Source organism: Ursus arctos, unplaced genomic scaffold (assembly GCF_023065955.2).
Source record: "Ursus arctos isolate Adak ecotype North America unplaced genomic scaffold, UrsArc2.0 scaffold_23, whole genome shotgun sequence".
NCBI lineage: Eukaryota > Metazoa > Chordata > Mammalia > Carnivora > Ursidae > Ursus > Ursus arctos.
This window is the reverse complement of record NW_026622908.1, coordinates 32243717-32270497: the sequence shown is the minus strand read 5'-3', so window position 1 is coordinate 32270497 and position 26781 is coordinate 32243717. Positions and strand designations below refer to the sequence as shown.

Genomic DNA, 26781 nt, shown 5'->3' with positions numbered 1-26781 from the left:
AGGGAACACAAGCAGGGGGAGTGAGAGAGGAAGAAGCAGGCTCATAGTGGAGGAGCCTGATGTGGGGCTCGATCCCATAACGCCGGGATCACGCCCTGAGCCGAAGGCAGACGCTTAACTGCTGTGCCACCCAGGCGCCCCTGTTCACTAACTTTCTGACCTCCATGGACTGTCTACTCTTAACAGCTGTGTTCAGCTTTGACAAAATGGAGTTGAATATCACTTTTGCCCTATGTTGAAACTCTATTGAAACTTTATTTTCAAGTTGAGAAATGTCATTAGTTTGGGGATTATACAAAATGAAGTTTTTGGATTCCAAAGCTGTTTAATTTTATAGTGTTATACTTCTAATTTTGGAAGGTCAGTAGTTTCCATTTACATGACATTGCTACTCTTCAGCAGAAGAATCACTAAATTAGAAACTGTCACCACTTTCTCATTGTTCTTTTACCTTTTTGTTTCCTGTGAGATTGAAGCAAGCTCTTGCTGAGACTGTGGGAATGTGTGATATTTTGGCGATAATGTGGGTAACTAAGAGCCTACAGTGAGTAGACTGTCTTTTTTAACCCAATATTATTTGGACATCTGTTAAGTTTTTGCTAGTTTGTTTGTTTCTTTTTCTTTTTTTCTTTTTTTTGAAGATTTTTATTTATTTGACAGAGAGAGAGAGAGAGAGCGAGACAGGGAACACAAGCGGGGGGGAGTGGGAGAGGAAGAAGCAGGCTCCCAGCGGAGCAGAGGAGCCCGATGTGGGGCTCGATCCCAGGACTCTCGGATCACGCCCTGGGCCGAAGGCAGACGCCCAACGACTGAGCCACCCAGGCGCCTCTGCTAGTTTGTGTTTTGTACAGATAATTTACTGTAGGCTTTTCCCAGTTTCTTTGTGCTTGTAGCTCTTGTATGTGGAAAACATTCCTCTTTTTTGCTCCAGTCCCCTCCCCCACACTACCATTACATAGCTTGGCTACTGTTTCTTTCTCTCCTGCATGACTTCTGTCTGTGTGATGCTGCCAACTTACCTTGCTAAATTGGGTGGGATATTACTAGTGAGAAACACCTGTGCCTTCTATTGGCTGCCTGCCTGATTCTGAATGCTGCTGTCTGATCAAGAATCTTAGGGGTCTGGAGAGTGAAAGGAAGTGAGGGTAGTGGTGACAAGCAACTTGCAAATGTGTAATTGACATCTTCAGCTAGCTGGTTATTACTGCATATTGAAGCAGTACTGTTTTGTGATCATACAACCATTTTAAGCCTTATAGCAGGTTTTCAGCAAGGATGTTTCACTGGAGGTTGTTTATGTGATAGAAGACTATTCCTTAGGTCTGTATTTCTTAGATGGCTAACAGCAAGAGGAGCAGGCATTGCATTTTTCGTTTGTCAGCCCTTCCCTGCTCATGGTTAAATTTCTGTTTGTCATTTAGTGCACAGTTTCTCATGAAGCTTTTCCTGCCCATCCATTCTAATACTGTATCGTAGGATATTTAGTATTTTACTAGAGACTTTTTTTTTTCATTTCAGCAAGATTTTAAGCTTTTTTGAGCATGGAGATTCCTTGCTTAGTGTATTACATAACTTAAAAAAAATTTTTTTTAAAGATTTTATTAATTTGTCAGAGAGAGCACAAGCAGGGGAGTGGCAGGCAGAGGGAGAAGCAGGCGCCCCGCTGAGCAAGGAGCCCAGTGTGGGACACGATTCCAGGACCCCAGGATCATGACCTGAGCTGAAGGCCGGTGCTAAACCGACTGAGCCACTTTGGCATCTCCCCAGAAAAATTTTTTTAAAGTAAGCTCCAGGCCTAATGTGGGGCTTGAACTCACGACCCCAAGATCAAGAGTCACATGCTCTCCTGACTGAGCCAGCCAGGCACATCATGTATTATATAACATTTGAGGAGTAAGGCATACAGTCCCTACACTAATTATACTCTGACCTAGCCATTCTTTTAACAGCTTACTGGACCAGAGGTAGACGCCTGACTCAAGCTGGGCAAATCAGTTTCTCCTAGGAATTTGAGATTGTGACTGAGACTTAAGTCTTTTTTTTTTTTTTTTTTAAGATTTTATTTATTTACTTGAGAGAGAGAGAGAGAACACAAGCAGGGAGGAGAGGGAGAGGGAGCAGAGCCCCTGTTGAACAGGGAACCTGATGCAGGGCTCCATCCCAAAATCCTGGGATCATGACCTGAGTCGAAGGCGGAAGCTTAACTGACTGAGCCACCCAGGTGCCCTGAGATTTAAGTCTTTAGGGAACAAACAGATAACCTGAATTCGGAGAAGTTGAAACATATAAATTCACATGCACAGTCAAGTCCAAGCTAATCATATATCAGGAAGCAGTGAAGGCCAGTCTGCAAGGAGGGATAATTAAGTAGATTCATCCTGAAAGAAGTGTAGATGAGAAATGCACCTCTGGAGAGAGAGGCAGCCATCCACATGCAGACTAGAAACCTAGGTGTTTAAAGCCTTTCCAAAGTGTGGCCTGTTGTACTTTCTGCCTTTGGATTCTTTCAGATACTCCAGTATCCTTTCAATTAGTTCCATTTTTTTGCTTAGGCTAGCTTGAAGGTTTCTCTTAATTACAACCAAAAGCTTTGAAAAGAGTACAGAGCTCTAACATTTCTTAAATTCATTCGAATTTTAGAATAGTTAGGTCTAGGATCATGGCTCCTTAGAAGATTGCCCTTTGCCCCCAACAGGTGTCCCCCACCCCCCAGCTTCCCTTAGACTGCTTGAGGTCTTGGCTCCTCTGTCTGTAGTGTAGAATTTCACCTATGTTGTAGCTTTTGGTGTATAGAGCACTCTCTGGTGCTTTGCCAAGTCAAGATTGAGGTTTTGTTTTTACACGTTTTTAATGATTATTTGTTTAGTTTATTTAGTTTATTTCAGCATACGCAACTGATAATAAAATACTGCCATTTCAGGGAATCTTAAGGTGAGCCATCATTTTAAAAGAATTTTTTGTGAGGCATATGGATTAAGTTCTTCTTTTCTAGTTGAGTAACACATTTGTTTTAGTTCCTGATTGTTTCCTCTTAAGGAAAGTTGATGGACTTGAATGGAATACAATAATGTGAGTTGAATGGCAGTTGAGACTTTAAACAAAGGGTAATGGTGAGTGGCTGTGTGCCCAGTTGATGGAGTCTGTCTGGTCTCGGCTCAGTTAGTAACTTCATGAATGATCTGTAATAGGAGCATCACAGTGGTGTTTTTCTCTTTGAGAAATGTTAATGAGGGAGAGAGGGAAGTTCTGAGAAATATAGTTTAGGCTTCTAGTTTTTTTTCTTCCTATGATCATTTGATATTTAGTAAGTTGAAAGACTTTATTCCAGAAAAATGTGAAATTTCCCTGTAATACTTAGGAGCAGAAATTAAGAGACTAGAGCCAGCTTCTAAATGTGGGTTTGCATACAACCAGGAAGGAATGGATTTGCAGGGTAGAAAAAACTGGAAGACATTGTTTCACAGTGGAGGCCAACCTGATTGTTGTGACTGTGTACCTAACCAGTGTTAACCCTTCATGGAGTGCACATATGATATTGAGCTGAATGCTCTGCAGAGAGGAAGTTTTGTCCTTAGTGCTCAGTGATATTGGGCCCTTGTAACAAGTAGAGACTCAATAAGTATTTTTTAAATATTCCATGTCTTGTCGAATGGCACTTTAATGTTTTGAAACCATTCAGTACTGAGGAATAGGAAGAAAATCTTTTAAAATTGAAGTTCTAAGAATTTTATTTGTTCAAATCATTGTCTTTTGAAGATAATCAGTACTTCAAGAAGTTTTCTGAAAAAAATATAAGGAGCTTTCCATTGAAAGACATTAAGTTGGCTAAGATTTGTACTATAAAAGCCTTTGTGTACCTCTGTGATCTTGAAACCTCATATTGTATATTGCCTGGACAAAATCAGAAGGCTTCTAGACAACCCTGATTCTGGCTCTGTTTTCTCTAGCTCCAGAGAATAAGAAAAGGAGAATCTGATACTGCTGGCAGTCTGTGCTCTCTTGCTTTTCTGGGCCAAGACATGCATTTAAAAATAAAATCAAGGAAATTGTAAACCAGTAGTAAAAACGAGTAAAGCCCTCAGGAGTTTGCTTCCTCTCATGTCCTGTGGCCTGAGTCTCTCTTTTTTCAAGCCTTTAGGCTGGTATTAAACTAATGTGGCAAAACTGTGCTCTGGCTTTGTCCTTCTGTACTTCCCCTTTAAGATTTATGGGAAATAATCATGGAAAGACACGGTGTTTATTATGTATTTGTTTTATCATATACTATTTCTGTTTAATTCCCTCTGGATACATTTACAAGTGCAATAAAAATAAAAAGGCTGCAAACTTCTTTATTGAAATCAAGTGCTATTTTTATTTATTAATGTTCATTTGTCTGGTGTAACTTAGCTCTGGCCTAAGTAAGACCTAGAGAAAGACTGCATTCTGTTCCAGGAAGCGTACAACTTAGAAAAATGTTTTCTTTTGAATTCGGACTGCTTCAACTTCTGTGAACAAACCAGATCCACAGATCAGGTTTGTAAACGATCTGTTTTCTTAAGGTATCTTCTAACAGAATGGGTCTCAGGGGAAGCTGAGTGGCAGCACACATTTAGCTGGAAGTAGCACTTCATCTCCCTGACATACATCCCCTTTGTCCACGCACAGCAATTTTGGAGGCAGGCTTGGAATTTAAATGTACACTTCTCTGTTCTGGTCCAGTTTATCTTATTTAATCATCCATTTTATTTATTATATTTTGTATGTTTGATACATTTCTAATATAATCATGTAGAAACTTACTTTGGAGAACTCTGAAGTCTGGATAGGAAAAATTCTAAATACATTGTATGCAAAATGGTGATCTGGAAAGAAATAGCATACATAAGTCACTGAAACTATTGAGTTTGTATTTATTTGTTTTTATAAATGGGGGAAGGTTAAGACTTGAATATATTTCATCCTTTTGCAAGAGAGTCACTAAAACAGTTTCTGATATTTCTTCAGCATTGTATACTACATGATAATATTTGTTGAAGATAGCTTGCTGAAGAAAAAATTGAATCAGGCTTTCTGAATTGCCAGATCCAGAATATCAAAAAATGCTTTGGACAAAAAAAAAAAAAAAAGGAGGCCTGCTGGATCCACCCCCAGGAATCCTAGTGGGTCCCCATGGTAACAGCCTCCTTGCTTACAACTTGTCACTGTGTAACTGTCACTGGAGTTCAGAGAAAAGCCAGTATATCAAGAACTGTGTGGCATTAACTACTCCTTGATAAAATGCTGTTGCGCATTTGAAACGAGACAGAAATAGAAAGTTAAAGGTTTTAATTTCTGTGTTCCATTAATTAGATGCTTTAAAAAGCTGCCTAATTATGGTAAGGTGCAGCAGTGGGAAGGTGGTGGGTGGCCAAGGCAGGCATAGGAGGAAGCCATAGGCTCAAAAGGTTAAAATCTTGAGAGATTTTTCTTCTCTAATCCTTTCATTTTGCAAACGAGGGAAGTGAAATGCCTTACTTAGGTTCACATAGAAGCAGACGCAGGATTCCAGCCTAGGCCTTCTAATTTTCCATTATAATGTTCTGCTCTCTCTACTTACACCTTGCATTTACCGTGCCTCTACTTTTCATAAATGAAGTCTCAATTTCTGAGGTTAGGAAAGGACCTTAGAGGTTATGCAGAGAAACTTTCTACCCAGCAAAGGAGTCCCTACTGCACCATCTTGGGCAGGCAGCCTCTGCCTCTTCCCTCAGGTGGGGGTTATCTGTTTAGTTAGCAAGAACCCCACTGCCTGAGTTCAAAGAGAAGATAGTTTTACATGGGAAATTTTTAAGCTATATGCTTTATTTTTCTCCTCTAATAAAATAGTAATCGAAAATCAGACCTGAATGTTTTTCAATAGCCTCTTTCTCTCCATTTAAGTCATGCTTGTCAGTCATGACAAGATAGATAATTCTTTAAAAGAATTATGTCCTGCCTAAACCCTAGAACTTTGAAAAGGTAATGCCATATTTGGAACAAGCTAGTCTTCTAATGGGTGGGAGGGAAGAGATTGATTAATGTTATATTAGCTTAAAGTATTTTATAATGTGCTTAATAAGATGAAATTGATTGTAAGCTGGAGTATCAAAAGAGGCCTCAATATACTAAAAGCAAAAGCCAAATAGGCAAGTGGTTTTGTATTTTGTGGTGCATTTATGAATGCTTTTGTATAGAGTAGGTTCATTTACATAAAAGTGAGTTTTGGGTTCAAAACCAACATTATTTAGGCATTTATTAATCACATATGCCAAAAAAAGCACTTTTTGGTCTACTTTTTTGGATGTCCTGTTGCTCACTATGCCAGTCATCAAATGCCCTTGTCAGAGAGGGCTTCAGCTTTTTATTTCACTTTTCCTCTTTCAGACTTGCTTGAAAGGTAGTAATAGGTAAACATTTAAAATTAGAAGCTTCAGGGGCATCTGGCTGCCTCAGTCGGTGGAGCATGTGACTCTTGATCTTGGGGTCATGAGTTCAAGCACCACTTTGGGCATAGAGCCTACTTAAAAAAAATTATTAGACTGAGGTGTTTTTTTAATATATATACCTTTTAAGAAAAGCACATATGCATATTTTCTAAGATATACAGAAATGTTTTCAGTTTCTTATAACACAGATATTTTTTCCTCGAAGAATTTACCATACCTAAAAATGGAGAATTTGGCTCCAAGATTAACTTTTCTTTTTGTCTTACCAGAAAATTAAAGTGAAAATGCTGTTGGCAGTCTTTTGCTGTCTTGACTTCAACACAGTAGAGAATGCTATAATGAAAATGTGGCTGAGTTTTTAATATTCTGGAATTTCATGACCACCAGCACTTGTTGTGCAGCCAAGGTAATTAAGGTAATCAAATATTTTAGTCATTAGTAGGTATGGCCTGGCTCCGAAAGAACTCTCTAATGCTAGCTTTATCCCCCGTGCCCTTTTCCTTTTTATTCTAAAACATATTTATTACTTAGTTGTTGTGGCTCCTAATTTGACCAGTGAATTTTTGCATAAAAGTTCATTTGCGAAGTTTTTCTTGATTAGAAAATATGCCAAATTGTAGTGTAATGAAAGAAGTTGTTAGACTTCACATTGATGGGGGAGGGAGGAGAGAGACGGAGACAGGGGTGGGATGGAAGAAGAGAGAGATGGTTGTATCCTTACCATTTGGCAGACAAGGAAATTTGAGGTGTTAGTAACCTCACTGAGGAGAGTAACTTATTTGGGGCATGCAGCTATTAAGTGGTAGGACAGTGCGAGGCTGCCCGTCCACACTACAGATACTGTGCTCTTTTCCTGTACTTTTCTAGAATGCTTGTTGAGGCCCAGTCTCATAACAGTAATAATTTATTTGTAGCCACACCTTTTCATGTGGTAATATAATTTTTAACTATTAAATCAGTGATGTAAATTCAGTATCTCATTCTAGAAGTTCTTGGGTGGAAGAGTTAGGAAAGTAGGCACATCTATTAACTGCCCTGATGTAAGATATTTTTTGTGTACCTTAACTAAACTGTTCACCTGTTTTCCTATCAAAAAGTGGGAGTAATTTACCCGTAACAGAAGTGACATGGAAATCAGATTTTAAGGTAGGTAGCATTCATAGCATCCTCAAGTCTTCCAAAAGAAATGCATGGATCATAATAAAGTTCCTATTGGCAGATAGGTGCAGGTATCCCTCTCAGGGGTCATTTAATAGATCAGAAAACTGCATGTTACAGCTTTATTTGGTTCCCTGTGAGACATGATGTGACATTAAAGATTGTCATCTCCTCCCACCCCCCTTTTTAAAAATCAAGTCACTCTCTCCCAACTCTAATGCCCCACAGCCATCCTTTTGGCTCTGATAATTACTTCATAATTTTTTTTTTTAAGATTTACTTATTTATTTGAGAGAGAGAGAGAATGCAAGGGAGAGGGAGAAAGAGAATCTCAGACTCCCCACTGAGCACGGAGCTCTGTGTGAGGGCTCATCTCATGACCCTGAAATCATGATCTGAGCCAGAATCGAGTCTGGCGCTCAACCAACTGATCCACCCAGGTGCCCCAGAAAATTACTTCTTAATGCTAAGCAGCCATAGTCCATGAGCTCCTAGAAAAGAGAGAGAAAGAGAACCCCAGTCTTTCCAGGGGGCCTTTCAGTCAGTGCCATATTTACCAAGCAGTCTGTCTGGTCTATGACCATGTCCTCTTTTGTCTGGGCCCACATAAAAGAGTGTCCCAAATGCTATCTTGATATATGTCCTCACTAGCAATCTTGTTTTTTAAGCCTCCGTTTACAGGTTGATTCACAGTAGGGGAGTCATGTTCAGAAACTTTTTCCGATAGCCTGAATTTTCTTGTCTTTTATCTCTTTGCTTCTATTTATGTTCTTTGTACCTCTTCTTGAGCTTGCACCTTCTGCATAGTTGACTCTATTATATCATCTCTGGGGCTGCAGAATAAAGTTGGAAGATTTTAAAGTTAAAGTTCCCAGAATAATGTAGTCGCCCACATTGCACATATGTCACATTTTGAGTTTACTAGTTAAGCCTCTAAATATGTGCTTTATATACAGTATGTGCAGTGTGATGACTTACGTTGCCATGAGAACCTAAAAATTTTAGGCTTAAATTGTTCAGCAACAGACACACATTTTTCCCTTATTGTCTTAGAGGGAGGCTAATTTCTTCTTTTGTCTAATATACTTTTTACAAGTTGAGATATTAGGCAGCGGCCATTCTCACATATTGCCTCTTGCTAACAGGATGGGTAGCTTCTTTGATTGCCTATTATCAGTCTTCTTCACTGCAGTCTTCCATGCTCTAGTTTTTTTCCCTCTGTACTTGTCTCCTATTACTTTCTTTGCTACAGGATAGAATTGGAAGTAGGAAACTGGAGGCTTTACCTTTTAAAAAAGTGCAGCTGGTAAGAGGGGTTCGAACTATATAGTGGGATATCCCTAACACACCTGAGGAATTCTGGTCTCATGTGAGCCTCCTGAGATGAGCTATAGTGGTAACTTGCTTGAAATCCTTTTTTTTTTTTTTATAAGTATTGTAATATTAGTCTGTCATCTAAAAACAATTCAGGTTTAGTTTGAATTGGAATACGTTATTTTGTGTAATTTTTGGCCAGGGTAACTTGTTTATTCTTGACTGGGTTTAGTCATGAGGACTCCCTTTTTTTGGACCAGGAAGTACGAGAGGAGATAAAAGGATGTTTTAGGTGGAACAGACCGTATATTGTTTAGTCTTAAATCTGTAAATCTGTTTTGGATCATGGACCCCCTTTTGAAAATCTCGTCAAAAGTTACGGACCTATTTCCCTTATAAATAAATAAGTACAGTTGACCCTTGAACAATGCAGGGATTAGGAATGTGCTGACCCGGCATAGTAGAAAACCCGCTTACAACTTTTGATGTTCCAGAAACTTTACTAATAGCCTATTATTGACTAGGAAGCCTTACTGATAACATAAAGTTAACACATATTTTGTATATGTATTACATACTCAATTCTTACAATAAATAAACTAAACTGCAGAAAAAATGTTACTAAGAAAATCATAAGGAAGAGAAGATACATTTATAGTACTATGCTGTATCAAAATCAAGCAAGTGGATCTGTGCAGTTCAAACCCATGTTCAAGGTTCAACTATATATAAATACAATCTACATATATATGTAAAATTTTGCACATAATATAAGGGAGTTTATGGAATATCCATGAACTATCTGTGAATTCTGAATCCTTAGATATGGACTGCTGTACTGGTGTGGTACTATTTTTCATTTGAGGAAATGGGAAATGAGGAAGAAATTAGTAGCCCAAGGCCACACAATAGGTGTTTATAGCCATTTTGAGGTTGTACTGTAATCATCCTTGGTATATACAGTTGTGGTCTTTTGCATCGTGTTCTTTATTTTTACCTAGTTGCCTTCACATAAGTAACCTCGGTAAAGTACGTAATAGATAATTGAAGTTGTGCTCTTATCCAAAAAGTAGCATATTAATTCACAATAAGTTACTTTTTGGGAAATCAAAACAGGCTGCTCAGAAAAACTATATCTGGGGCGCCTGGATGGCTGAGTTGTTAAGTGTCTGCCTTTGGCTCAGGGCATGATCCCAGGGATCCTGCTTCTTCCTCTCCCACTCCCCCTGCTGTGTTCCCTCTCTCGCTGACTGTCTCTCTCTCTCTGTCAAATAAATAAAATTGAAAGAAAGAAAGAAAGAGAGAGAGAGAAAGAAAGAAAAGAAACACTAAATCTCTATAAACCACTATATGCAATTAAGAGATTTTTAATAAAATGTTGAATGCTTGCATGTCTGTGTTTTGTTGGACATGAAAAGTGCATCTACTGCTGGAATCCTGATGTGTTCTTCTCTTTTTCAGTTTATCAGACGGTGTGGACAAGGCTCTGCCTTGCACTAGGAGATCTAGGTAGTGGGATTGAGAAGTTTACTATCATTTAGCTTTCTTTGCTCATCATTACTACATTACCTACAAGGGGAAAAGAAAAAATGTCAAAATTCCAAATGGTTAGTTTGCTGACAAAATATATTAGAGCAGGTAATTATGGTGGATATGTTTTATCTTGAGAATGTGAAGAGTTTTAAGTTTCGGGGAAAGTGCCTTACTGGGGGGTTCCCTAGTGAATTTTTGTATTTATTCCCCATAAGCTTGGGCTCATGCACACATATATTATCAGACAGTTCAGTGATGGGGAAGGAACTAGGCAGGGCTCTGTTCTCTGGAGCTCTCCTTCATGGCTGACTGACTGGCAGTATTTTGTAATCAAAGATCTCAGAGTATATCAGCATCAACATTTTTTTTCTTTTGGGGGGGTGGGGAGTCAAGGGGCGGGGGGGGAGAGAGAATATCATCTTAAGCAGGCTCCATGCCCAGTGTGTAGCCCGACGCAGGGCTCAGTCTCATGGCCCTGAGATCATGACCTGAGCCAAAATCAAGAGTCGGACTTTTAACTGACTGAGCCACCCAGGCACCCCTTTTTTTTCTCCTTCTTTTAAAGGTGGTGTAAAATTCCCTCAAAAGGCTAGGCAGAGATTTCTGAGATAGAAGAATATGTTTCCTGAAAGTGTGATATGAGAGATGTTAGAGTGGATGCTGAGTTATGGTCTGAATTCATTTTTCTTTTTTTAGAATATATTTTCTCTGAAGTCGGCAAAAACTATACATTTTTTTTTAACTTTACATTTTTAAATTACAGACTCAAAGAATTTCAGGAATGGAGGGACCTTAGAAATCATACAGTTCAAATATTATAGCCTCATGTTTAAGATAATGATGGGTGCCCTTAGTGAGTGCTGGTAGGTGGGGCCTGTGGAGGAAGATCTAGGTCTGTCTGTCCTGTCTTTTTCTTAATTTGTATAGCGTTTATAGTTGGTACCCCACACTTTAGCACTAGTCAGATGCTATCAGCCCTTACTATCTCATGGGTTAGTCTTACCTCAGAACTAGATAGTAAGTGTTGGGAGTCAGTGATTACGATTGTTGTTTAACCTCTGTAATACTGAATATAGACAGTGCATGGTAAATACTCAGTTGATTCACTACGAGCTAAAGTATGGAATCATGGATCCAATCAGCCATGTATTTTTTTTTTTTTTAAAGATTTTATTTATTTATTTGACAGAGATAGAGACAGCTAGCGAGAGAGGGAACACAAGCAGGGGGAGTGGGAGAGGAAGAAGCAGGCTCATAGCAGAGGAGCCTGATGTGGGGCTCGATCCCAGAACGCCGGGATCACGCCCTGAGCCGAAGGCAGGCGCTTAACCGCTGTGCCACCCAGGCGCCCCAGCCATGTATTTTTTTAAATCTTGGGAGAGCTCACTCTGGCCAGAAATTGAGCTTTTCATACACTTTACATTGAGATAAATCTGAATGAATTGTTCAAAGCAATTTTTGGAAAATAAATATTTGGCTTCCAGTTATATAAACCAGCATCTTGGGAAATTATGTTTTTAAAATTACATCAGAGGGGCACGTGGGTGGCTCAGTCGGTTGAGTGTTTGACTCATGATTTTGGTTCAGGTCATGATCTTGGGGTCATGCGATCTAGCCCTGCATTGGGTTCCATGCCCCGTAAGGGAGTCTGCTTGAGTCTCTCCCTCTGCACCTCCCCCCTCTAAAATAAATAAATAAATATTTTTTAAAAATTACATCAGAGTTTAAGTTGTGTCATCTGCTGCCTCCCCCCCAAAGGGACCCCAAAACATAGTCTTAGAGTTGGAATGAGATCTTGATTCTGAAAACAGCAAAGGGCCAGTGAAGGTTAGGGTTGTTCACACAAATGGGGAATAACCCTTTTTTTCCATGTTCAGTTTCATAATTTAAATGATAAATTAAGCCTCACGGCTACTGCTGATCTGGTGAGAATCTGACCTAGTAAAGTTTTCACACTGTCTTTTCTGTTCCCGTGGCTGGGGGATTCTTGGTGTAAGTGACTGAGATTATTGGGAAGTTCCTTGACTGAAATAGAATCTCTCAATCCCTTCTTCAAGTACCAGCCTGTGTGTGTTTCTGGTTTTTGTCTGGAGCATGTGAACAGAATGCATGTGTGTGAGATAATTGGGCTTTTACTAATGGCCCCCTTTCAGCAACCATGTATGGGTAAAGCTGTTCGGGTCCCTGCTCCTCCCTCTCTGAGCTCGGAGCAGAATCTGTTCTGCTGAAGCTGCTGCTCCACTTTTCAGCTTTCTATATTTGTACAGCAGCAGCAGCAGGGGCAGCCCACTAGCTAGGCGCTGGGGCTGCCCTGTGCACCCATACTGGCTCAGGCCTGAGCAGGGCTTGCAGTTTGTGTTCTTGCGTGCGTCCGTCTGTCTGTCTGTGTACATTTCTGTGGAGGACTGAGGTTTTCAAGTGAAAGAGGTGATCCGTTTGTCTTTTCTGTTTTATCAGTTATAAATTGTAGAGAATGTTTCAGAATCTTGGGGATGGGGCAAGGAGGCAAACATATTTAAACCAAATATGTTTTAGGGAGGAAAGCCAAACTGGTAAATACAGGGTCAGAAATGGTCTTTGGGTTCTCTTAGAAACTGATCTTTTTTAAGAATTAGTAGTTTTTTGGGGCACCTGGGTGGCGCAGTCGTTAAGTGTCTGCCTATGGCTCAGGGCGTGATCCCAGCGTTCTGGGTTCGAGCCCCGCATCAGGCTCCTCGGCTGGTAGCCTGCTTCTTCCTCTCCTACTCCCCCTGCTTGTGTTCCCTCTCTCGCTGGCTGTCTCTCTTTCTGTCAAATAAATGAATACAATCTTAAAAAAAAAAAAAAGTGTTTTTTTTTTTTTTCCCTTTTATTTTTTACTGGTTACAAAGATCAGTTCTTAGGGGTGGAAATGAATTCCTTGTTTGGCACACAAATTTCCTGATACAAAGTCTGGGTAGAAAAGACTGAGACACCTCTACCTCCTTAAATGATTTTGTATACATCTTTTTGGAAGAGGGTGTAGTAAGGGCTAAGTCTCTTAACCTAGCCCTTTGCTGGGAAAGGAACTGTGGGAAGTGCCCTCTTGTTTTGGGCTTTGCAGCGAGCGCCCCATACTGTGTTGCGCGGATTCAGAGTGCTTTGTGAAGTGTGGCCTTATAGAGGGCTTGTAATGTTTTTTGGTGTCATGTCTATTTAAGGAATAGTAGGGGATGTGACATGTAGCCAGATTTCAGGCTATTTTCAAAGAGTATTGGGTTTGTTACTCTATTTTTAAAGGATCATTTTCTTGGTTTGTTATGAGATATTCTAATTAGGCAGAAATGAATTCCGCACTTTTGATCAACTTCAGTCTAAATTCAAGTTTGTTTCTTTGTTTTACACTTTCCTTTTACTCCCCTCCCCCCCCATGAGTCATACGCATGCAGAGTTGGGAATAGAACTTGTCAGCTGAGTAAGGATGAGACAGTTCTCTGCACATATTTGTTGCTGTGGCTGATGAAGGGAGAAAAGGAGTTTAAATGCTGGAGAAACACAGTTCACTGAGGCAGCTTTTTCCTGTGGCTGTGTGGTATGGTTGGAGAGTTCGTGTGACTATTTGCTGATAGATTCTGGCTTTGAATCACTTTGGAATCTGTTCAGTGACTTGTCCATTGTTGGCTTTGGGTGTATGTGTTTGTTTAGAGTTTGAGACCGGGTGCTGAGTCTCTGGTGGGTCCTGCATACTTAATGATTTTCTAAAATTCTGTAGAGTGTGGCTTTAAATTGGCTTCACCCTCCCCTTCTTGGCAACTCTTAGTGCCTGTCTCATTTTACTGTCCTAATGTTTTCCCATTTATACTATGAATCACTGTACACCCTCTGTAGGGGCTGTCATTGGAGATTAAAATCAGTGGCAGCTCTTTGATTTTACAGCTCAACCTGGGTAAAGGACACTGGCTAGCACGTCTCAATTCCTGCTTTCCTTTTGTTTTTGATATTTAAAAAAATATATGTATATGTAATTTCCCTGGTCTCATTTTATTTATATTTTTTTCGTTGTATGCATTTTGAAAGGGTCCACAATTTTTTTTTGTATGAGGGGGCTAATAAATGCTTACAAATAAATAAGTAAATGCGGTTAGAACAAGTGGTTCAGTATTTCCTAATGAAGGTTATACTTAACACTGGTTGCTAATAGGCCTAGTTGGAGGTTGAAGATGGGTCAGCCAGTCATTGCTTTCTTATCTATTCCCCCACCTTTTGTTTTTTTAAGGAGGCTCCGCCCCCAGCATGGAGCCCAATGTGGGGCTTGAACTCACCACCTCGAGATCAAGACCTGAGCTGTGAGCAAGAGTCAGACGCTTAACTGACTAAGCCACCCGGGCGTTCCAACACCCCACATTTTAATAAGAAATATTTCTGTAGAATCTTAGGTACTCCATTAGGTAAAGATAAAATCATTTTGTCAAAGAATAAAACTCTTGGGACTCATCCTTTTTACCACAGACACCAACTTTAGTGCCTGTGAATGACAGCAAGTGTTTATTGAGCACTTTGTGTGTGCCGGGCACTGTTCTAAATGCTTTATGTATATAAATCTGTTAATTCTAACAAACACCCTATAGGGTACTGTTATACAGCCATTTTCCAGGTGAGGAAACAGGTATGACAAAGTTAAACAATTTGTCCCTAGTTACCTGGCTAGCAAGCAGCAAAATTGGGATTAGAAAGTGGTGGTGGTGTGACTCCAGTGTCTGAGGATAGGGAATGTTATAAGGTAATACTTGTCTATTAATTTTAACATATATGGAATATTTGGAGTTATGAAATAGTCTAGCCCATCTTAATTTTAGAATTTCCTTACGAAGATGATTATGACTTTGGTTTTGCAGCTCGCCATCAACTAACTCATTTATTGATGATAAAACGCTGCAAGGCAAATAACAAGTTCATGGAGTATCCCCAGAATTACTAGTTTATCTCTGCTAGTGCCTGCCTGTTTACTGAAGATATTGGAAACAATTAACTTTAGCTTCTTTAACTCTTGTTACCTGCACTATACATTATCAGATGTCTTGATAGGAGGAGTATGAGAAGGGTGGAGTGGGCAGGTTTTGCCTCATCCATTAACTGTGATCTGTGTGAGTGTAACAGGGTAACGGAGTGAGTAATTTCAGTGGAGGATAGCAGAAATGTTACTCTTTCCTAGACGGTGTGCTTGAATAGCACAAAAATTTGAGTTAGGGAAATAGGAATCAGCTCTCCTGAGATGTTTTAGTCTCTCAAATTGATGGCAGATTTTCCCTTGGCATATGTGTTTTTCCTTGGATGTATGCTGTCCTATGCTTTTTGTTTCTTGTTCTTTTTTGTGTGTAGGTCCTGTCTTCTGAACAAGACTAAAAACTCGTTAAGGACAGGTATTGGGCTTTTTTTGTGACCTCTCTAGTTCTGAATATATAGGGGGTGTTTTCTGTATGCATTTTTGATTGATAGAGTTCCCAATTTATAAAGAGCTTGTTTTTGTAAAAATGAAGTGAAAGTACTGACAAGTTTAATTTTGTGGAACAGTGGGATTTTTTTTTTTTTTTAAGTGTTTGAAGGAGGTGAAGGAGATCATATAAATAGGTATTTAAATGTGAGGAGCACAGTTCAAGAGTGATGAAAGCATGATAATTGAAGTCACTTTTTAAAAAAGTGACAGTATTAAGGAGATATTTAGAATTTGCCCCAGGGCTGTGTATCCTTTGGGATAAATCAAGCTATGCCAAACATACTTCCTGATTGGCTGAAGCAAAGGTGTAAGTTTTGTACTTTCTGGCTTACAACCTAACTGTCTCAGAAAGCATCTCCACAAAGAAGTTGTTTTGTAGGATTATGATATTAAGAACAGAAAGATGAAATAAAGTTTCCTGGTATTCAACAAAACAAGATAAACTTCCTGAGACAAGACCATATGGAAGCATCCTGCTTGAGTGCCCATGTGTTTGGGGTGAGGTTGGGGCAGATGGTACAGGCAGGGTTCTTGGCTGCTTGGTCAAGGGTTTTGGAGATGATAGAAGTTAGATGCTAGGTACTGTGGAGGGGCTGTTGTATGTCGTGTGTATTGGGCATGTTTGCTTAAGAGGTGGAGTGAGCTCAGTGAAATGATATTGATGTGTTAGGTAGTGTGGGGGTAAGATTAGGGGAGAGGCTGACTTGGAATGATACCTGCAATTCGATCTTAACCTCCCTCAGAGATTAGGGGGAGAGAGAGACAAGATATGGTGTGAGAAACAAGATTCCAGATCCCTGGCCTCTTCTGTTCTCTAGAGTCTTCAAGTAAGATATTGCAGGACTGTAGGATTTTTCTATTTAAACTTGAAGCTGTTTTGATTCCTTTTTGAGATACTAGGCCAAAAGCTGTATTTATAGAACTTGTTTTGACATATTATCTCACCCTGTCCCTTGCCTTCCTTACTGGAAGCCAGCTAATGTTGCGCTCTGCCTGGCAGGAAAGGTTGATTGAAGAAAACGTACACATAGATATACAGCTGAGTGATTGAAAATAGCTCCAAACTTTGTAAATAGGCCAGCCATAAGGTTTGCAGTCCAAGCTGTGTGAACATCAGTGGAGTTGCTGGGATAATTTCAGATGGTGTAATGCCCTTACCCAACTCACATGAGGTGTGGATGCTGCTTCACCTGGACAATGGCTGTTTCCACACAAAAGTTTCAGGCAAGACAGGAAAAAATGCAAAACAAAGTGCTTGTTCTGGAATGGAGCTTGAGTTCGGATTTTTCTTTACCTTGTCCCTCATAATTTCAAGTTTTCTTTAACAGTGTGTGTGTGTGTGTGTGTGTGTGTGTGTGTGTAATAGGTAACATCCATATTCAGACAGTTCAGCCAATATTCCACTTCTGCAGCCTTGTTAACAGTTTCTTCTTTATCCTTACAGACCTGTTTTGTTCCTATACAAGCCATGCGTAATTCTTTTCTTATTATAGACTTATAATCTCGATCAGTCCTTAGTGTAGTGTATTGCAATTGCTTTCGTCTCTTTAATAGCTGCAGCATTCCATCTCAGTGTTATACTATAATTTATTTAACTAGCACCCAGCTGATGGACATGTGTGTTTCCGGTTTTTGCTATTTTAAACAATGTCTCATTAATGCCCCTTTGCATACTTTGTGTACATCAGATACAAGTGTATTTGAAAGCTGTATTTCTAGAATTGGAATAGCTGGATTGAAAGGGCATGTGCAGTTTTCAGTATTGATAAGATACTTGAGATCTTTTTTTATATTTTGCGATGGTATTATCCACTGAAGAGTGTTATTAGTGGACAGAAAGATCTTAATGCAATGACAGACTATCACCCCAGTTACTTGAATGAACATGTATGACCTGAAATGGAAAATTTAAGAAACCTTCTTTGGATAAGTTTAATTATCAAATCCAGCAATTGTTATTGTCAGAGAAGAGGCAGATTGCCCAGAGTAGGGAAGTCCAATATCTCTCTTACTCTGAGAATGTTTAGTTTCACCCATTTATGATCTCTGCCAATTAGAAAAACATTTGTGGTCTGTGGCTCATTCCGGCCTCTCTTAAAACAACTTAGATGGATATCATGAGACCATTTGGTCATCAGAATTATTTGCAAGTAGTTGTGATATCTGAAATTTAATAATCACCTCAGAAAATAAAAGCAAAGTAATATTTTGAACACCCCCCCCCATAAAAAAAACATTTTGCAAACTGACTTATTTTACCAAATAGAGTGCTGTGACTCCAGAAAGTACAAGCTTCCCTGGCTGGTGGTGGAACTTGGGTCACTTAATCTGTGCTCTTCACTTTGGTTCCCTTGTCTGAAAAATGGGAGTGAAAATCCTGAAGAATCTCTGAGTCCTCAGAAAAATAATTATGAAGTCATTTCCAGAAGGTTATGCATTATAGAAATGAATCTTTAGAGACATCAAGATTATAAGGTAATTTTAAAAGTAACTCTGACAGTGTTTTAGAAAAAAAAATTAGTCACATTCTGCCTACATGGTACTAACATATGGTGCAGCCCTGATGAGCCGCACAAGTGGGCTGAAATCAAAATGCATTTGGAGAGAGGAGCAGTAGTGACTCACTAGATGAGACAGATTTGGCCTTATGGCAGGGCAGGGAAACTAAGGCGGAACTGGTGGTCTTAGAACATGCCAAGTTTGAGCAAGTGATACATGAATATTATGGGAAAGTAGAATGACTGAACCCTTGTGTTTGGATTAGGTGCTTTGTCCAGGGTCTCAGTCCTTGTAGCTAGGCCCCGTCTGTGTTTGTAGAGCCCCTACTTCTGCACACAGTGGGGAATTTTTGCTGCCTCTGACTTCTGTGTGTATGGTTCCCTGTGTCTTTGAAGGTAGAAGCCACTAGGCAAATATTTAACATTGATATGCCTGGGGTTCAAACGAGAAAGATATATGGAAGAGTTAGCAGTTCTGCCCAAGGAAAGCTGCAGGCTAGCTTGACTACCATATGTAAATTGCTGCTGCTACATCCAGCAATTTGTTGCCCAGTACTGACAGTGCTGCCAAGGAAACAGGAGGAGCTAAAGGCAGAATGAGATTCCTACACCCCACTCCACCCCCCAATAGAGAGCTGTGTGGGGAAGAGAAGGGGAATACTTAATGGGGATTTGAGAATTACTTTGAGGTTATAGGTATTTTGGGATGATGTAGGAACAGAGATTTTTTGTTGTTGTTAGTGGGCTCCATACCCAGTGCAGAGCCCAGTGCAGGGCTTGAACTCATGACTCTGAGACCAAGACCTGAGCTGACACCAAGAGTCGGACACCTAACTGACTGAGCCACTGAGGTGCCCCAGGAACAGAGATTTTTAAGAATATATTTTGCATTCCCTATATGCCTCACCTGACCACCTCCAAAATGGGATGCTTCTTATTTGGATATGTATATAGGCATATGGAAAGATAACTAAACAGATGATGAGATGGCTGATCAGGATTTTTTTAAAAGGATTTATCTATTTTATTTTATTTTTTTTAAGCTTTGTGTTAGGGAGTGAGTGAGCACATGAGTGGGGCAAGGGGCAGAGGGAGAGAAGCAGACTCCCTGCTGAGAGCGTGGAGCCCAGCACCAGGCTTGATCCTAGGAGATCTTGACCCTAGGAGATCATGACTTGAGCCTCAAGACCTAAGCCAAAACCAAGGGTCAGGACGCTTAACTGAGCCACGCAGGCGCTGGGGGCAGAGGTGAGAGAGTCCCAAGCAGACTACCCAGTGAGAAGACTGACATGGGGCTCGATCCCACGACCCTAAGACCACGACCTTGAGACCACGACCTGAGCCGAAAGCAAGAGTAGGATGCTTAACCAACTGCACCACCCAGGCACCTAGAGATGGCAGATCAGGGAAAGGAAGAACCAATAGCCCAACTCATCCATCCCCATCCACCTTTAGTGTACCCAACTAAAGTGAAGAGTGTCAGAGGATTTAATGATTATGTTGGCTTTATGAAATAGGTTTTACATTTATTGGTTGTGACATAAAGGTAAGGATGCTGTTGGCAAAGTTAGTTAAGGCCAGTTGTGACTCTTGATTCTTAAATATGGGCTGTTCACAAGAAAATGTTTATAATTGTTAAGTGAGAAAAGTATGTTGTGCAGTGGTATATACAGTATGATCTGTAATTTGATAATGATTGTCTGTATTTGAGTATGTGTGCATAGAAAAAAGCCTGGTAGGGAATGAACCAAAATGTGGTTTTATGTAAAAATGAATAAATAGATAAAAAAACTTTAATTGAGGAAATAGAAAAGTTAAGGGAGAATAAATACTTAGTAAATATTACTTCTGTTAACAAAGGACTGCTCACAGTGTTGTTTTTACCCAAATGCCACAATTTAAAGTGGGCTAAAGAAGACTTTTTACTGAAAATTGCAAATATTTATGTGTAGCTATCTCAGTTTAAGAATATGTTAGTGTAAAATTTATAAATTAGAGCAGATAAGCTAGGGAACTCATTTCAACAGTTGAAGGTCTAGAGATATGTCATCTTTTTTTTTTTTTTTTTTGTAAGATTTTATTTATTTGTGAGAGAGAAAGCATAAGCAGAGGCAGCATCAGGCAGAGGGAGAGGGAGCAGCAGTCCCCCAGCTGAGCAAGAAGCCCAGTGCTGGGCTCGTGACCTGAGCCAAAGGCAGACGCTTAACCAGCTGAACCACCCAGGCGTCCCTAGTATGTGTCATCTTTATTCCAGGTACCCTGAAGATATATAAATAGAAAAGAGAAGGAAGGACTCGTTCCTTGTTCTCAAAATGGTAGCATTTGAAATCTTTTTCATTAACAAAAATTTAGAAATGAGGTTTACACATAGTTTCTCCCAGGTGTATCTCACATGTGGTAAGGACTGAACTAGAACTAGAGCTGTTTGAAATCAGTTTGGAGAAAATAGAATTAAGCTTTTAGATGATTTAGTGATAGTCTGGATTAATCTAGTACCATCTTGTAGTTTTATAGATCAGGAAACTGAGGCCCAGAAAAAAAGTGACTCACTCAGGGGCATGCAAATGGCATCAGATCTGGTCTTTAACATACTGTTTTGTTACCTTGCTGCAAGGAGAGTCAGAAGGGAACATTGTAACAGTAATTGTAAGGGCCTTAGAGAATCTGATGAATGCTGTGGATTCTCTCTTTAGGAAACCTCATGTGTCCATCTTCATGCAGGTTAGCAAAAAAATATCACAGGGTTCATAGACCTACTCCCTCTTCCCCAGAGTCCATGTGTGGGCTTTAAAGAGATGTGAGGGTCCCTCCCAGTCTTTTTTTTTTTTTTTTTTTTTTTTTTTAAGTAATCTCTACATCCAATGTGTGACTCCAGTTTACTCAAGAGTCGCATGATCTACCAACTGAGCCAGCCAGGTGCCCCCCAGTTCAAGAATCTTGATGAAAAAGGAAAAATTTTAAAATTGTTGCTGCGTTGCACAATAAAACTAATACTGAACTGTACACCTAAAAATGAGATGGTAACTTTTATGTACGTGTTTTTTACCACAAATTTTTTTTAAAGATTTTATTTATTTATTTGCCTGAGAGAGAGCTCATGTGTGCACACACAAGCGGGGGAGTGGCAGGTAGAGGGAGAAGCAGACTCCCTGCTGAGCAGGGAGCCCTGTTTGGTACTCCATCCCAGGACCCTGGGATCATGATCTCAGCTGAAGGCAGACGCTTAACTGACTGAGCCACCCAGGCGCCCCTGACCATAATTTCTTAAAGCTGGAAAAAAATTGTTACCACTAGGAAGTGCATACTGGCCATTGGAGAAGGAGTTGAGATTGAGATCTGTTTATAAATTTCTCTACTAGGGTCAGGAAAAGGAGCACACATTGATAACTCCATCAATAAAGAGTCAGAAGCACCACACCTAAGCCTGAATCACGGAAATGGTATCCACAAAACAAGTGTCAAAAGGGGGAAAAAAGATTTTTGTAGACCCCACAGAGGAAGTGTTATGTGTTATCCTTGCTAACTTAGGCCAGAACTAAGCCTGATGTAGTGCAGGACCTGGACTGTTCAACATCAAGCAAAATTACGATGGAAGGAGATGCTCTGAGAATGAGTGACTAGCAGGGAATCTACTGTATGCTCCAGTGTATCTCTTTAATCCACCTAACCACCTCAGTGTTACAGACGAGGGAAACAGTTTGATTTCTCTACAGTCATTGTCTTAGGTCCACCTCTTTGTTGCTGAGTGCTCTCGCACATTTTATTTCATTTAACGTTAGATTCTACCTACAGCTAGTCGTGATGCATGTTCCCATGATCCTAGATGAGAATCTGGTGGCAGTTGTTCCCCTGCTACAGGTTCCTAAGGAAGGTAGGTGGATTGGAGTATTAGGCAAACTCTGGATTTTAGCATGAGGCCCTCGTGCAGTTTCGCATCATGATGAGCTTGGCTAGTCAGGAAATCTTCCCATTTGATCTTTTTATTGGTTACTTGGCTTTCTAGGATATATGGGCGAGAGGACATGCAGATTCCCAATGCACTAAGCCCAAACTTTTTATTGAATCCACCATTTAATAGGAAAAAGAAAGAAGCAAGAGTATTGCAAAGCAGTCTAAAAGGTAACAGTTTTTAAAAGAGCACAGTTTTCGTAAGTAATTTCTGTTGTTTCTTTCCTCTTCCATTTAGAAATTTGTACAGTGGCTTGGTGTTGTATTCTGGGCATCCATTTGGTTCCTTTGGCGGTATGTAGTTAAGTCCTCTAATTTTACAGGTGAGGAAGCTGACATTTCGAAATACTGATGAGCTTGCCCAGAGTCACACATCTACTGATTAATGGCAGTAGGTTTTCACTACCCTTAATCGTATTTCTCTTGTAACGGTTGAATCTTTGGGTGTTTACCTACTTAGATTTGCCTTAGAAAAATGGTCAGACTCTGAGTCAACTTATGGTCCTCCATATTTAAACAGTCTTTTCTGTGGTTTGTGTGCGTGATCTTCCTTGTGGACAGTTTTAACCTGCGTCAGCTTTTCACTCAAGGGTCGAACTGCTTGACAATATATTCCAACTTCGTCATTGCCTGGATTTATGTGATCTTGAGACTTACTTCATTTGTGTCTTTTCTCATCTGTAAATGGAGATAGGCACCCAGAACACTACATGGCATAGAGTAAGTGTTCAAAAAATGTTAGCTCTTAAAATTATGGCTGTTTTATAAATGTCTGGACATTTGTCCCTACTTCATGTTGTGATAAGGTTTACATTTTTTTTTTTTTTAAGTAAGCTCTACGCTAATTGTGGGGCTTGAACCAGAGATCAAGAGTTGCGTCGTCTCTACCAGCTAAGCCAGTCAGGCACTGCAAAGTTTATAAATTTTAAATACTGTATTCTGTCATCTCAAGGATGCACATATTTATTACCATTGATGGCTTTGGAAATTTCTTGATTTCTGATAACCTATTGGATTCTAAAGATAGAAAAATCTGTTCAACTCAATAAAATAATAAAATTGGTGAATTATCTATTGTTTTGAATTGTCCAGGCCTATTTTCACATCTACCAGGAGACCTGGGGTTACGCTGAGCGCAGGAAAGGCAAAAGGTGGGGCCTGCCTTGCCCTCCTCTGTCTTCAACCTGAACAGCTTCACTTTTATGTTTAGGGGAGAAGCACTTCTGCCTTCAAAAACATTTGAAAGTCTCTAATCTGGATAGTTGTTAGAGTTCTTCATTAGCTCCCTGCCTTACACTTTTTCAAAGTATCGAGGGCATTTACTAACAGTTGTTAGTAAGAGTTGGTGAGTCGAACTCATGAGGCCAAGGTCATGAGTTCAGGCCTTAATGTAGGTCATTGAGCATTACTGTGCTTGGGACCAGCCCCTGTATCTAGAGTTTGTGATTCAGTGCATACTTTGTAAGATGTGCTGATGGTGAGTGAGTCAGTGGTCATCTTTCTGGGAAGGATGGTGTTTTGTCATTTACTCAACATACAGGCTCTGTAGGCCAACAGAAAACTCTGAGAAGTAAAAAAAAAAAAAAAAAAATTCATTACCTTGCCTATACTAAGGAAAGTGTGTAGGAGATGTGAGTGCTTTTGTATCAGAGAGGGAATGCTGTTCGTTAGCTCTTGCATCTTTTTTTTTTTTTAAGTGATCTCTACACCTAGTGTGGGGGCTCAAACTCACAACCCCGAGATCAAGAGTTGCATGCTTTACTGACTGAGCCTGCCAAGTGCCTCAGCTGTTGCATCTTTTTTTTTTTTTTAAGATTTTATTTATTTATTTGACGGAGAGAGAGGCAGCGAGAGAGGGAACACAGGCAGGGGGAGTGGGAGAGGGAGAAGCAGGCTTCCCGCAAAGCAGGGAGCCTGATGCAGGGCTTGATCCCAGAATGCGGGGATCGTGACCTGAGCGGAAGGCAGACGCTTAACTGAGCCACCCAGGCGCCCCTCAACTGTTGCATCTTTGAAACATGTTAAGATCATATAAATTCCAAAATATATTCCAAAATATTCCTTTATACATCCCAGTATGGTGGCTGAGAAAGGTGGAGATAACGTTAACAGAAGCAGACTTCTGTGGCGCTCCGAGGAAGTACAGGATAGATATGGTTCAGGCTTCCTCAGGGAGCGCATGCATTTTGTTTGGTTCCCTGCAGAAATGAAAGATGTGAAAAGCAAACCTAGAGCTTTTAGTTTCCATTCAGTTCTCCTCTCTCTCCAAAGCATCTGTTTTCTTACGGACCAGGCAACAAAATGTTCGAAAAACAAAAGTGGGAAGGCAAAGCTTTTAAAGAAAATACCTTCTTGTGTGTTAAGCTTAAGTGACAAGGGTCTGTGTGGAAGAAGACAGTGCTGATCCTGTGTGTCTGTGTGTGTGTGTGTGTGTGTGTGTGTGTGAATTTTCCTTTAAAAAAAGTCTTTGGTGACTTAGAAGTAGGATGATTAATACCTTACTTATGTGTTTGGTTTTTTAAATAATTCATTTTTCTCTTTCTCTTGGCTAGGCATTTAGGGTCTTCCTTAACCCCATTAGGGCTGCTGTGTTCTCTAGGACCTAGATATGTGTCCTTCACTCTTATACATTGGCCCTTCTTAATAATCCCAGGCCTCTTTTTTGCTCTCTGCTCCTGGAGATTCCCTAGCTAGCATGCAGTCTGAGTCTGGTCTCACAGCTTCATGCAGCAGCAGTGTTTCTCAACTGTTTCATGCACATTTCATACGACATTTTGGGAAACATGACTCTCTGGTCTTTTCTTTGCCCTTTACGTCTTCCAGAATAAAATGAACAAGTAGAAAATTAACTTACTCTCTACCCTCCAAGGTGTAACCACTATTCCAGAGCCCTCTCCACACACTGTCTCAGTAAAAGTTTGTATCTCCTGGATGGTGGTCACATTTCTCAAGAGAGACAGACCATGGGCTCTGCGGTTAGAATCCCTTATACAGATTATTTTAACATCCAATTCCCTAGAGAAGTGCCCACCTTAAATGGTGATAATGATACAGGATTAGGTGAGGTACTGTGAACTTAGTAAATGTTAAGTTCCTTTCCTCTTAATAACTTTTGATGACGTAGGCAGCTCCAAGTAAATACTTTCAGAAGTTTTTTTGTTTTGCCTTAAAATGATTGGAAGCATTACTACTTCATTAGCAGAATTGGAAACCAATTAGATCCATATGAAGAGTCAAGTACATAAGCACCTATTTTGTGTTAGGCAAGAAACATCTTTGTCTTCAGGAAGGGCAGGTGGAGGGTAGTGTCTCCTAGTTCTGGTTCTGGCTTTGTCTTTCAGAATTCTTACTTTCCAAAGTAGACTTCACCCTTGATGACTTCCAGTGACTCTTTGTCTTTAGCCTGGGCCAAACAGAAGTCCATCTGGCAGGGGGTGTAGAAGAAAGTTTGTGGAAATTTGGGCAGCTTTATAGAATCAGTCTTTACTTGCAAGATTGTTCGATAATGTTTAAAAATAAAACAAATCAGTTTTGTGGTTCCTCTGTTTGCTTTTAGCTTCAATTAACTTCCGCATCTTCTGATTTTTTTGTTGTTGTTGTTGTTTCAGTGGTTCACCACCGCCCTAGGGCCACTGAGATGCATTTACACAGGCAGGAACTTGGTTGCTTTTGAAGAGTTTTATGCCTGGCACCTACATATTCAGGAAGGTTGCTTTGGGGAAATAGCATGGTATTTCCATATTAACAACATGATCCTTGATTGCTAAAAGAATTATAAGGTTTTTAGCTCTATTATAGTTTCTCATCCAAAAGTAGATGCTAAAAATGACTTTTTTGGTGACCTAAATGTTCTGAAATTCAACCTCATAAGTTGTAATCATTGTTTTGCTATTTGTTGTGACATTTGGGGACAAGCCTGTATTAACTTTTCAGTATTTTCATTTCCCCATCTTTTACATTGATGGTGTTTTTAAGTTAACTTTGAGATATTAAATGCTATTTATATTTTAAGGTATTATGTACTTCAGAAATGGGAGAGGGAGGAGGTTTTTGGGTTTTTTGTTTTTGTTTTAATTCTCGGCCACGGTGACAAAAGGGGGCTTTTCTTAGGACAGAAGCTACATATCTGGAATTATGAGAAGTATAGGCATGGCCCACTTATTTTTCTTTCCTTGGTTTTTTAGAGTGAAGACATAGTCCAGAAAGGGAGGTGTAAAGCCACAGGTATGGGCTAACTGCTGGATGAGTGTGCTCTGTGGTCATCTCTTTAACCTTCTTGCATGAGGCCTGTTGTGCAGATTTGAAAACATTGCATTCAGAAAGGTGATGGCTTTTTTCCTACATTGTGGGATGTAATTTCCTGTTCCTAGGAAGCTAGAAATATTTTCTTGTTCTTTCTCACCTCTTTCTCCTTAGCTGTTTCCCAAGGCAG

The 26781-nt window shown here is 39.9% G+C and overlaps 1 protein-coding gene across 14 annotated transcripts in view; it reads left to right on the top strand.

Annotated features, from left to right (window-relative positions):
* CELF1 (CUGBP Elav-like family member 1) overlaps positions 1–26781 on the top strand; it is a 69855-nt gene that overhangs the window by 10260 nt on the left and 32814 nt on the right. For 6 of the 14 annotated variants that reach the window (XM_057317390.1, XM_057317386.1, XM_057317388.1 and 3 more), the window contains exon 2: positions 26534–26573. The exons of 2 other annotated variants lie outside the window; for them this stretch is intronic. The gene's annotated coding sequence lies outside the window, so the exon portion shown is untranslated. Of the gene's footprint in view, positions 1–6715; positions 6862–13334; positions 14002–26533; positions 26574–26781 lie in introns of those variants that run through there. 6 more of the 14 variants (XM_057317385.1, XM_057317383.1, XM_057317389.1 and 3 more) reach the window with 4 other exon arrangements.